At 41.5% G+C, this 13,470-nt stretch overlaps 1 protein-coding gene across 2 annotated transcripts in view; it reads right to left on the bottom strand.

Annotated features, from left to right (window-relative positions):
- The window catches only part of SUSD1 (sushi domain containing 1), a 183,681-nt gene that overhangs the window by 36,694 nt on the left and 133,517 nt on the right, over positions 1 to 13,470 (bottom strand). The gene's annotated exons all lie outside the window — the stretch shown is intronic.

Raw genomic sequence — 13,470 nt, 5'->3', positions numbered from 1 at the left:
CATAAAATTTAATGTCCATTCTTAATAAAAGGTCTTTGTAAAATGAGATTAGGTGAATAATTTCCTTACTGTCAAAACATCTCATATCAAAAACCAATACCATGCTTAGCAATCAAACATTTATAATCTCTATAATATGGTATTGCTTTTATGTGATAGACATTGTAATTAGACAAAAGAACAAAATGAGAAGTTTAAATATTGGAATGAAAAAGACAAAATTATCATTATTTGCAGATAATAGGAAGTCTAAAATTCAGCAGAAAATTTTTGAAAAGTAAAAAGTCGATAAGGTTTTCATGATATAATATTAATATTCAGTACTCAAAGTCTTACAATGTATTATAAATATAACCCAAATTTAGTCCATCTTAAAAATACATATTTATACAAATAAATTTTAATTACATGAAAAAAAAACAGAAAATTACCAAGAAAATAGAAAATAATATATGACTAAGTGAAAAGTCATCCCCTATGAGTGCACAGAAATATTCTAGTATAAATTCTTACAAAATATTTAATTGACTAAATCATCCTATTTCTGGTCAAAATTCCAACATGCTATTTACAGAAAGAAGCATTTTTTAAAAGTATTCCAATTGTATGAAATATATGGTATCTCAAATCAGGGGTGACTGGCAAAAGCTAATCACACAAATAATTAGGCTATGTAACTGAACAGACTTTTGGACTCTGTGGGAGAAGGCGAGGGTGGGATGTTTCGAAAGAACAGCATGTATATTATCTATGGTGAAACAGATCACCAGCCCAGGTTGGATGCATGAGACAAGTGCTCGGGCCTGGTGCACTGGGAAGACCCAGAGGAATCAGGTGGAGAGGGAGGTGGGAGGGGGGATCGGGATGGGGAACACATGTAACTCCATGGCTGATTCATGTCAATGTACGACAAAACCCACTGCAATGTTGTGAAGTAATTAACCTCCAACTAATAAAAATAAATGAAAAAAAAAAATAGGCTATGTAACTATGCTGAATACTGTGAAAGAAAAATACAGGTCAGTGTGGAATACTTTAAATAAAATGCAAGTTCCTGTTTCATTCATTACACAAAATAATTTCCAAGTACAACAAATGTTTTAAAGTAAAAACCAAAATTACATAAACACTAGGAGAGAGACCGGACCATTATTTTTATAATTGTGTGTGGAAAGTCTGAGCATGTCATGACAGCCAGTGATCACAAACAAAAGATTAAGAACCTCAACTATGTAACAGTGAAAACTTTCCAATGCCAAAAACAAATAAGAGCCCTAAAAAGAAAAAAAAGTTGAAAGACAAAGGACAAATGGGAAACACGTGCAATACAAACGGCGGACAACCTGCTGCTACTCTGATTTGAAGAGTTGTGTAGTCGTCGAGAAAACATCATTCCTCCTCCCAAGGGAAAAAGTATTGGTTCTTCAGCTCATAGAATTTGTCTCCTATCTCTACTGACCCGTTCCCATAGGCTTTGAAGGTGGAGGGAGAGGGATGACCTCTGGCAGATCCTATCACTCACTCCTGCCAGAATTGTCAAGCACCCCTCACACACACACACACACACACACACACACACACACACAGCATGTGAACATACCATACACACACCCCACAGGAACAGACCATATGCATATTCACCACACAAGGACACATGTGTGCAGACACAGAGGGCAATATAAATATGCACACAATGCATTAATACCATACACACACTATACACATATGCTCCACATGAACATACCATATACACATGCACCACACAATACACACACGTGTGCACACACAATAGACAGCACACACATGCACACATGAACTATGTACACAGTAAATACATACACACACATGCACACATGAACTATGTACACAGTAAATACATACACACACATGCACACATGAACTATATACACAGTATATACACAATATATACACAGTTTATACATACACACACATGCACACATGAACTATGTACACAGTTTATACACAGTATATACATACACACACATGCACACATGAACTATGTACACAGTATATACATACACACACATGCACACATGAACTATGTACACAGTATATACACAGTATATACATACACACACATGCACACATGAACTATGTACACAGTAAATACACAGTATATACATACACACACATGCACACATGAACTATATACACGGTATATACATACACACACATGCACACATGAACTATGTACACAGTAAATACACAGTATATACATACACACACATGCACACATGAACTATGTACACAGTATATACACGGTATATACATACACACACATGCACACATGAACTATGTACACAGTTTATACACAGTATGTACATACACACACATGCACACATGAACTATGTACACAGTATATATACACACACACACATGCTTGTGCCCTTTAAGCACCTCATTGAAGAATCAGAACTGCTGGTCTGTGGTGTGTACCTTCCAGGAATACTGTTCAACTGTTTCAAGCTCTGCATTCTTTCTGGATCCAGGACCTTGCCCTGGAAGGTGGTCCTGGAGGGGGTATGACCCATCTGCCCCCAGCATGGAATCAGAGGAACTCTGTGGCCTGCTTCCTGATCCCGGGCATAGGACAGGCCGTTCCTCCCTCTGCTAAAGGGCTTTGCTTTCGTGAAACAAAGCCAGAGTGTGCAATGAGCCGAAGTCCCAGGCCTCCTCAGATTCTGCTGTTAGGTTGTCTGTCTTAGTGGCTGATGGTTTTCAGAAACCCCCTTCCCTCCCCAGTTTTGGCAGCATCTTCCCGGAGGACTCAGGGCAAGGGGGAGCCTCTAATCATGAGTGACTGCATGGGAGGCCACTGTGAACCATAAGCTGTCATATGACAACTTGTCCAGCCACGGTCACAGAAATTCCCCAGAATGTGCATAATCGTGGGACAGAGTCCCTGCGACAAAGTCACCTGTGGAGGTCACATGACTCCAATTCTACGGTGGCCCAAACTACTGATGAATCCCTCTTTGTAGATTGCGGTCACAGCCCGCAGTACATTTTGGGGGTGGTATTTTGAGTCCATAAGTGAAATCTTTTCCAGACTGTATTCAATTTTTGGAAATAGTTATAAACCATTTGCCGTATGTTCTAGTGCTTTTGTTTTTGTTTTTTGGGCCGAGCCTCATGGCCTATGGGATCTTAGTTCCCAGAGATCAAACCCTCACCCCTTGCAGGGGAAGCACGAAATCTTAATCACTGGACCACCTGGGAAGTTCTCAGCATGTTCTAGTTTATAAAAGAAATGTCCATAGAGAATAGAATTGTGGTTACCAAGGGGGTGGAGGGGGGAATGGAATGGGCAGTCAGGTTAGCAGATGCAAGCTATTATATGTAGACTGGATAAACAACGAGGTCCTACTGTATAGCACAGGGAACTCTGTTCAATATCCTGTAATGACCCTTGATAGAAAAGAATATGAAAAAAGAATGTATATATAACTGAATCACAGTAGAAATGAACACAACATTATAAATCAATAATACCTCAATAAAAAATTAAATTAAAAAATGCCTAACAGGCTAAGTTTCAGTGATACATATTTTGTATGTGTGTATAACATTTTCACCATATGTAGAGAAACAGAAACGGAAACCCACAAGGTAATAAACCTACTCAGTGTTCTTTGGTAGCTCATAAACACATTTTGAAGGCAATTCCCAAAGGGGATTTCTGAAGACTTTTTAAAAACACTAACAGCATCAGTAGAATAAGTATTTAGTTTTTCAAAGTATCTACTTGGAAGAAGTACAATTTAAATGAAAATCTAGTCTGTTTGGGGGGGGGAGTCTCATTAGAGTCACAAACTGTCTAGCAGATGTCCTCTTCTTTCTAGATGTTCTTTTCAGCATAAATGTCCTAAATGTTCTTAATCAGCATATCTTCCCTTCCTATATGAACCTCACTACCTCCCTCCAGCAACCAGCCAATCTGATGAACCATCAGCTCTTCCATTTTCACTCTGGAAATGTCTCCCTCTATTGTGATCTTTAATGCCTCTTCATGAAATGTCCTGCCTTTGTTCATATTGTTATACCCCTCCCCACTTCTATTACTGGAATTTTCCTCTTAGATTTCTCCATCTGACAAAACCCTCCTAATCCTTCAAGGTCCAGCTCAAATTCCACCTGAGTAGCCATTGCTACCCCCTCTCCTCTTTCTTGCACCCCTTCTCTCAAGCTTCCCTAGTGGCTCAGACGGTATAGAATCTGCCTGCAATGCAGACGACTGGGGCTCAATTCCTGGGTCAGGAAAACCCCCTGGAGAAGGGAATGGCTAACCACTCGAGTATGCTTTCCTGGAGCATTCCGGAACAGAGGAGCCTGGCCGACTATAGTCCATGGGGTCACAGAGTCGGACACGACTGAACGACTAACACTTGCCTCTTGTCATTCTGCTTGTAGAGTAGAAACTCCATCACTGAAGGCACTCAGCAAAGTTTGCTGGGTGTTGTGAAATGAAACCTGGGCTGATGTCTCAATCACAGGGGACATTCAGGGTCAAATGAAAGCAGATGACATCAGTTTGTTTCAGTCGGGCAAGAGTCCAGTCTCCTCACGATGAATGCTAACCCAACAGATGGGACTGTAATTCACACCTCCGTTCTCATTCCTTTGAAAGTATACTGGGAAGTTGCCTGGCTACACTCCAGACAGAGGACACACGTCAAGTCCTCCTTAGAGTTTAAGAAACATGCCTCAGACAGATATGATCCATTGGAAGCTGTCGGTTAAGGAAGAGTAGCATTAGGCCAAAAAAGAAAACAGTATTGTCTGGGAATAGAAAGGTCAAAGACACAGGCTGTGCAACTGAGGTTGGAAATCACACCTAGCCTTAGGACAGGGGAACATTTTGGTCAGTTGTCTGATGTTCACCTGGCTTCCTACTTCCATGTTCAATTCTTGCTTCATTTTTGCTGGTGCCAGAGAAAGTATATAGAGGTATAAGTTCCAGAAAAAAATATCAGCAGAACTAGTTTTGAATTATCTAATCATTTTTTGCCCCTGCAGGAGGATTTTACAGTTTTTGTTATTGGTGTGTAAGATTTTATGTAGGGAATGATGGATTATTAGCGAAGTGTGGGAATCAACAATGCCCAACCATTTGGGGAACACTTTGTTTGCAGCAAATATGTTTAACAAAGGGTTAATAGTCTTACTATTAACCACTGATTTGACAAGGCTACCAAGGCTCTGTATTTAGCAGGAAGGACCACCAGTAATGCATTTCTCCAAATGACAGACAGGCTCAAAGAGTGGGCTCAAGGGTGGGCTCCAAGCAACGCCAAGCCAACTAGACAATGACACTCAGCAAACCAGTAGTTGAAACAAAAACAAACCTGTGGTGATTCAACAAGCTTATTCCTGAGGCAGGAGAGGCAGGGAGGGGAATGTCTACACGCTTTGGTCTTAGCATAAGTGTTGAGTTCAGAACATTTCCAAAACACAATGCATGAGACAAGCGCTCGGGCCTGGTGCACTGGGAAGACCCAGAGGAATTGGGTGGAGAGGGAGGTGGGAGGGGGGATCGGGATGGGGAACACATGTAAATCCATGGCTGATCCATGTCAATGTATGACAAAAACCACTACAATATTGTAAAGTAATTAGCCTCCAACTTTTTTTCCCATTTATTTTTGTTAGTTGGAGGCTAATTACAATATTGTAGTGGTTAAACTCCTAAGAAAAGGCATTTACAAAGATAAATGCTAGAAGCTGGAAAATAAATAAATAAATAAATAAAAACACAGTATAACTTGGACTACATTAAGCTATGATTTCTTTCACAGGGAGTCAAATGCCATCCCTGTGTACTATGAATGTTGGCTTTTGTTTTTCTTTTTCTGTTTGTTTTTCAAGAAAAGCTTTCTTTTCACTGTAAGTATTCTTTATAAATCTTACAAATACAAATGACTCTAATGGCTTATCACCACCCTCAGAGTGGGGTTCCTGAGGAATCTCTTCAGAATTAGATAGGCATTCACTCAGATCAGAGAGTTTTGGAGCTTCTCAATGGAAATGCTGAAAAGTTCACTATAGCTGAGCATCCTCTCCAACAGGCCCAAGTCTCAGACTCTCATTCCACCCAGAAAGCATCTGCTCAGAATAGGTTGTTTTTCTTGCTGCTCAGTTACAACACTTTCTTTCAGTTTACCAGAACACAGCATGGTGGTTGATCAAGCAAATAATTATGCAAAGCAGAAGTCATATGGCATTAAAAGATAAGTCAATTTGGAAACTCGCATTTCCAAAAGTGAAGGCTAATGCACTAGAATTATCCATAAACTAGAAGCAGTCCAAAACATTTGTTCTCAGGAAACTGGTGAAGTTCCAGGGATTTAGGGCAATGACCTGGGTGACAAAGCTGACGAAAGCTGGGTGGGTGATAAAGGGCCAGTTGGCAAGTCAATTGCAGGCAGAGGTTGAGGACGATGACCCGGCGCGTCACCCTTAGAAAGCTAAGTGTGTAATACGATCAATACAGACCACAGTCCCAGGCCACACAGGCAGCCCTCTAAGGCACACAGGCAACTTCCCAAGTCTGCCCAGCACCGTGTCCCTCCTGATATAGGTCTCTGCTTCCGCTGTCTCATCCAGGGACAAGATTCGGTCTTTCCACGCCTGGCTCTCAGTCAGATTCACATGCTCCCCCAGCTGTCTCTCCAGTGGGGGTCCCAGCTCTGTTCCAGCTCCACCACCGTCTGAGTGATCTCTTTACAGAGGTCTATGGGGGTCTGGGCTGGTCTACAAGGTCTGTCAGGGCTTTCCTGATAGCTCAGTTGATAAAGAATCTGCCTGCATGCAGGAGACCCCGGTTCGATTCCTGAGTCAGGAAGATGTGCTGGAGAAGGGATAGGCTACCCACTCCAGTATTCTTGGGCTTCTCTTGTGGCTCTGCTGGTAAAGAATCTGCCTGCAAAGGAAGAGACCTGGTTCAATCCCTGGGTTGGGAAGAACCCCTGGAGAAGGGAAAGGCTACCCACTCCACTATTCTGGCCTGGAGAATTCCATGGACTGTATAGTCCATGGAGTTGCAAAGAATCGGACACGACTGAGCAACTTTCACTCCCACAGGGATCTGCGGGCTTCCCTGGTCACTCAGCACTAAATAATCCACCTGCCAATGCAGGAGACTGGGGTTCGATCCCTGGGTTGGAAAGATTCCCCTGGAGAAGGAAATGGCAACCCACTCCAGTATTCTTGCCTGGGAAATCCCATGGACTGAAGACCCTGGTGTGCTGCAGTCCATGGAGTCACAAAGAGTCGGACACTACTTAGCAACTAAACAACAATAACAGGGCTTGGCAGCAGTAGCCTGCGGTTGTTGAGGGAGAGGAGGTGGGAGGAATCACTGCAGAGATGAAGGGAAGAGGAGGAAAGTGGCTGACACCAGAGGCGTGTTACAGATGGAGACTGAGAGCTGCAGTCTCACGAGGTCATTCACCTTGGTGGAGTTTCTTCAGCCTCCGTCTAATCCTGCAAGCTCTTCCGAATTCACCAAACTCAGGCTGGTGTTCAGACCAGGTAGCTATGTGTTAATTTTCTCCAGCAAATCTGGTAAGAATGCTCATGAATGCTGTTCCCAGGCAGCCAAGTCAGATTCAGTTGTTTCATGCCTTTGGCAGCAAGCTGCAGACTGGCTGGAGTCTTCAAGTCTGGCAGCCTTGTGCAACACCTCCTTGACAGGGACGCATGCAGTGTGGACACTTAGACTCTCTGACCCTGACCAAGACACTGTCTTCCTTGTTCAGTTCAAGAGGTGCTCTGCCCAGCTGCTGCCCCTTTAAAGGCCCCGTGATAACAACTCCCCTTTCCTGGGCTCTGCCCCTTTTTGGCCAGAAGACAGCTTTAGTGGAGAGCCTCATGGCTGTCCCTGACCATCCCAGCACAATACCAGTGTCTGCATCGCTGTGAGATCACAATAAATAGAAATCATCTCAAGACAACCCAAGTTCCCACTGGTTCTTGGAGCTGAGCCCTCTTTCAGGTTCTAAGGCCCACTCTTCACAGGAAGGCACCTTGGACAGAAGGAATCACAGCTTGTGGTAAGAGCAATACATGCTTTGCCCTGTCTCATCCATTCTTGGCTGTACACAGTTCAGTTCAATTCAGTTCAGTTCAGTTGCTCAGTCATGTCTGACTCTTTGCAACCCCATGGACTGCAGTACTCCAGGCTTCCCTGTCCATCACCAACACCTGCAGCTTTCTCAAACTCACGTCCATCAAGTTGGTGATGCCATCCAGCCACCTCATCCTCTGTTTCCCCCTTCTCCTCCTGCCCTCAATCTTTCCCAGCACCAGGGTCTTTTTCAGTGAGTTGGCTCTTTGCATCAGGTGGCCAAAGCATTGGAGTTTCAGCTTCACCCTCAGTCCTTCTAATGAATATTCAGAACTGATTTCCTTTAGGATTGACTGGTTTGATCTCCTTGTAGTCCAACGGATTCTCAAGAGTCCTCTCCAGTATTACAATTCAAAAGCATCAATTCTTCAGCACTCAGCCTTTTTTATGGTCCAACTCTCACATCCATATATGACTACTGGAAAAACCATAGCTCTGACTGTACAGACCTTTGTCAGCAAAGTGATGTCTCTGCTTTTTAATATATATGCGTATGGACCCTAAGAAATTATGTCCTTTACCTTCCTCAAAATCTCTGTGCATCACTCAAAAGAATGTATGTTTTTCAAGGGGAGAAGGCAGACTTCCAGGCCTAGTTACTTTCCTAAAACCTCTGGCCATTGGTCACTTCCACTACTGGCAGCCTTGGCACATTTCTAAGAGAAAATAGAAGTATTCCTTGGTTTTTGCTATAGCCCCTTATAAGAACCTAGGAAATACTATGGTAGAATTTAAAATCTACAATTGATTATTTTTATTTAGTAACTTATGGTAGGCAAAATTCTAAGGTAGCCCTCATAATCTCTGCCACTTGGTATCCACAGCCTGAATAATCTTTTCCCCTTGATTGTGACTTACTTTTAACCAACAGAATATAGGGGGAAAGGGCTTTTGCAGATATAATTAAGGCTCTGAATTAGTTGATTTTTAGTTAGTTAAAAGTAGATTATCCTAGGTGGGCATGACTTAGATTAAGGCCCTTTAAAAGAGGAACTGGGCTATCCATGTATTCAGAGATTATCCTTGCTGACTTGATGGATTGGGCAGTCTGTTTAGGAATCCCAGATGGCAAACAACTCAAAATGGTCCTCTAGGAACTATGATTGGCATCTAAGACTTGAGGACAGCTTCCAGCTGACAACCAGCAAAATGTTGGGACCTTCAACCATACCACCACAAGGAAACGAATTCTGCCAACAACATGAATAAGTGTAGAAGAGGAATCTTCCCAAATTGAGCCTCTTGATGAAGATGCAACCCAATCAACACCTTCATTGCAGACTTGTGATACCCTGAGCAGAGAAACCAAATAAACCAAATGTGGATTCCTGACCCATAAAAGATGGAAGGTAATAAATATGTACTGTTTTAAGCCATTACATTTGTAGTAATTTTCTACACCACAGTAAAAAATTTAAAAAAATATACAGTCTTTGCTGTAATTCCCTCTCAAATATTTCATCTTCTAGTTTCTAATTGTCCTCCCAAAATCACATTTACCAAAGATTCACAAAAAAATGGTTTAAGAAATTTGAATCAGCACTGTGCAGCAAAGAAGGATACATTCAACAATCAGAAACTCCAGGAAATTTTCAGAAGGTCAAAAATATAAAGTTTAACACCTAGAAACAGAATTCTTAAGGAGGAAGCTATTCTTGTTTTAGAAATTATTTTGGTAAATTATTTGGATTAAGGTTGATACTTAGGTCATAGATTGGTGGTAGTGGTTTAGTCACTAAATCATGTCCAACTCTTGTGATCCCACAAACTGTAACCTGCCAGGCTCCTCTGTCCATGGGATTCTCCAGGTGAGAATGCTGGAATGGGTTGCCATTTCCTTCTCCAGAGGATCTTCCTGACCCAGGAATCAAACCAGGGTCTCCTGCATTGAAGGCAGATTTTTTACTGACTAAGCTATAAGGGAAACCCCTAGGTCACAGAATAGTGGGGAAAAAAAGAAGGAAAGAAAGAAAGATAGCTAAATGGTTCTGCACTTCAGGAATTTAGGGGATTTGATAAAGAATGAGGATGAGAAGGATTGGGAAAGGAAGAGAAGATTGAAGAACAGAGATAACTAATATCTGCTTTTAATTATTTGCATATCTAAAATACAATATTCTCTTGTTATAGGGGGACTAATGGCCACCAAAGATGCCTGCGTATTAATGCCAGAGCCAGTGGGTAAGTTTTCTTCCATGGCAAAAGGAACTTTGTAGATGTGATTAAATTAAGAATCTTGAGATTACTCTGAATTATCCAGGGAGGGCCCTTGAAATCACAAGGATGTTTATAAGTGAAGTGGGACTGGGAAAGGAAACAGGAGGGTCAGAAAGATTTGAAAATGCCACACTGTTGGCTTTGAAGATGGAGAAAAGGTCACAGTCAAGGAACGTAGGCAACCTCTAAAATCTATAAAAAGCAGACAAATGTATTCCCGCTTGAGCATCCAGAAGGAACACACCTCAGGCAATATTTTGACCTTGGCCCAGTGAGGCTCAAGGCAGACTTCTGACTTTCAGAACTGTAAAATAATCAATCTGTGTGACTGAAAGTGTGGCGATTTGTTTACTGCATCAGTAGGAAACTAACACACTCTCCATCCATGTTACCTAAATGCCCCGAGTCCTTAGTGAGACTTTGGGTGGAAATCATGAAAAGGAGCTGAGTTCTACAGGTGGGTCAGTGCCAGGGCAACAGGGACCCCACACAGAAGGGTGAGATAACCTATTAACTAACCTAATTCACAGGAAGCAGAAACTTGGCTGTAAAGTTGACATAACACATCCACGTTTACTACCTCATGGAATTTTCAGAAATGTTAAGAGACAGTATTGGATGCCCCACCAATTTTTTGATGGGGGAATTAAACCAATCTGATCTAAATCTAAGTGTCTTGGGTTTACATTGAGAAGGAAACCAAGGCAGCACCCATCAGATTTTTATTTGACATGTGTAATAGGATATTCAGTGGAACACTTTCTCTTATACAATTTTATTGGTTTTGAATAGTAACATTACTATTAGTAATAATAGTAATACATGTTTAAGCTCCTTGGAAGAAAAGCTATGACAAACCAAGACAGCATATTAAAAAGCAGAGACAGTAGTTTGCCGACAAAGGTCCGTCTAGTCAAAGCTATGGTTTTTCCAGTGGTCATGTATGGATATGAGAGTTGGACTATAAAGAAAGCTGAGCACTGAAGAACTGATGTTTTTGAACTGTGGTGTTGGAGAAGACTCTTGAGAGTCCCTTGGGCTGCAAGGAGATCCAACCAGTCAATCCTAAAGGAAATCAGTCCTGAATATTCATTGGAAGGACTGCTTTTAAAAACAGGAGGGTCAGAAAGATTTGAAAATGCCACACTGTTGGCTTTGAAGATGGAGAAAAGGTCACAGTCAAGGAACGTAGGCAAGCTCCAAGGTGAAGCTCCAATATTTTGGCCACCTGATGGGAAGAACTGACTCATTGGAAAAGACCCTAATGCTGGGAAAGATTGAGGGTATGAGGAGAAGAGGACAACAGAGGATGAGATTGTTGGATGGCATCCCAACTTGATGGACCTGAGTTTGAGCAAGCTCCGGGAGCTGGTGATGGACAGGGAGCCTCGCGTGCTGTAGTCCATGGGATCGCAGAGTCGGACACGACTGAGTGATTGAACTGACTGCATGTTTAAAGTCAAAACAAAATAAGAAAATAAACACTTAAAAGACTCACTGTTGTCCTGTAGAGGGGTCCACCCCATTCTCCCTTGCTCCATTTGTATCCATTTACATCAATTCATCGCTATCATTCCAGTGTTTCTTTATGTAAAATTGAACAAATGGTCTCATCCCTTCTTTCTTACATAAAAGGTAGCATATGATATACATTATTCTCCATCATTTTTCCTCATTAAAACAATACAGCTTAAAGATCTCTTTATACAAGTGCATAGAGTCCTTCCTCATTCCTTTGTTATAACTCAGCGTGTTCTATTGTGTACAAAGAAGTATCATAGTTCATGTAACTAGTTTCCTCTTGGGAGCCATTTGGGTAATTTCTAAGCTTTTGTTATTATAAGCCACGTAATGATAAATAATCCTGTTCATGCATCATTTGGAACATGTGCAAGTGAAACCATAGGATAGGTCCCAGAGGTGGGACTGCTGGGTTAAGGACAACGGAAGCTGAACAAAAGTAAATATTGCCAGATTTCCTTCCATAAAGGTTGATCTAATCTGTACTCCCATTAACAATGTTTGAGTACATATTTCCCCACAGCCTCAGAAAACAGTGTGTTGTTAAGTCTTTGAATTTTCCCCAAACTGACAGGCGAGAACTGATACCTCACTAACTTGCACTTTTCTTTTTCTTTAAGGGTCTTTTTTTTTTTTTTAATGTGGACTATTTATATCCCCAGTCTATTCATTTATAACCATTTTAATCATTTTCATCAATTCATTGCTATCACTCCAGTGTTTCTTTATATAAAATTGAATACATATTCTCATTCCCCCTCTTTCTTACATAAAAGATAGCATATGATATACATTACCTAAAACAACAAAAATCTATTTGCATTCCAGTCCTGCCACAAACTTTATTTCCCAAACAAAACCAATCATCCACTCAGTCCTAAGCAGTTCTAACCTGAACTGCACCACAGTGGTACCTTGAAGAATATTGCTTCCCTTCCTTAACTTTTTCTTCTCATTATGTAGGAAAACATCAAATTAGCCATTAAGTGATGTGGACCATTTATAAAGTCCTTATTGAATCTGTTACAATATTGCTTCTGTTTTATGTTTTGGTTTTTTGCCTGCAAGACAGGCAGGATCTTAGCTTCCCGACCAGGGATCCTCCTGCCCTGAATTAGAAGACGAAGTCTTAACCACAGGACTGCCAGGAAAGTATCCATTTCTCTTAAAAGTAAGATTGAGCATCTTTTCTTGTGTTTAAAAGCCATTTTGATTTCTTTTTCTGTGAACTGTACTTTTCTATCATTTGGCCTCAACTTGGACTCTTCACTGTGACCAAATTTCAGAAAAATTGAAAAGAATAGGTTGCATGCACTCCCATATTCTGAAATAAGGATTTTCAAGTGGTCTTGTGACCATTAGCCCAATACCCAGGCTGTAAAGTGGTTTAAAGTGGAAACGGCCAAAAGAAAGGAGTTCTTTGGGGAAAGTTATTGGCACGCTGTGCATTGTCTGTCCCCCACCATGATGGCAGGAGGTAAGGGGACTTTCCTTAGGGCAAGTCGGGAAAGAGGAGCTTTAAGGGGACCTCCACTCAGAGACTTTGTGTCAGAGGACACAGTGCCCGGTATCTGATTCCAAGGATA

Source organism: Dama dama, chromosome 16, assembly GCF_033118175.1.
Source record: "Dama dama isolate Ldn47 chromosome 16, ASM3311817v1, whole genome shotgun sequence".
In the NCBI taxonomy this organism is placed as follows: domain Eukaryota; kingdom Metazoa; phylum Chordata; class Mammalia; order Artiodactyla; family Cervidae; genus Dama; species Dama dama.
The sequence above is the reverse complement of the archived record's forward strand: the minus strand, read 5'-3'. Positions and strand labels throughout refer to the sequence as shown.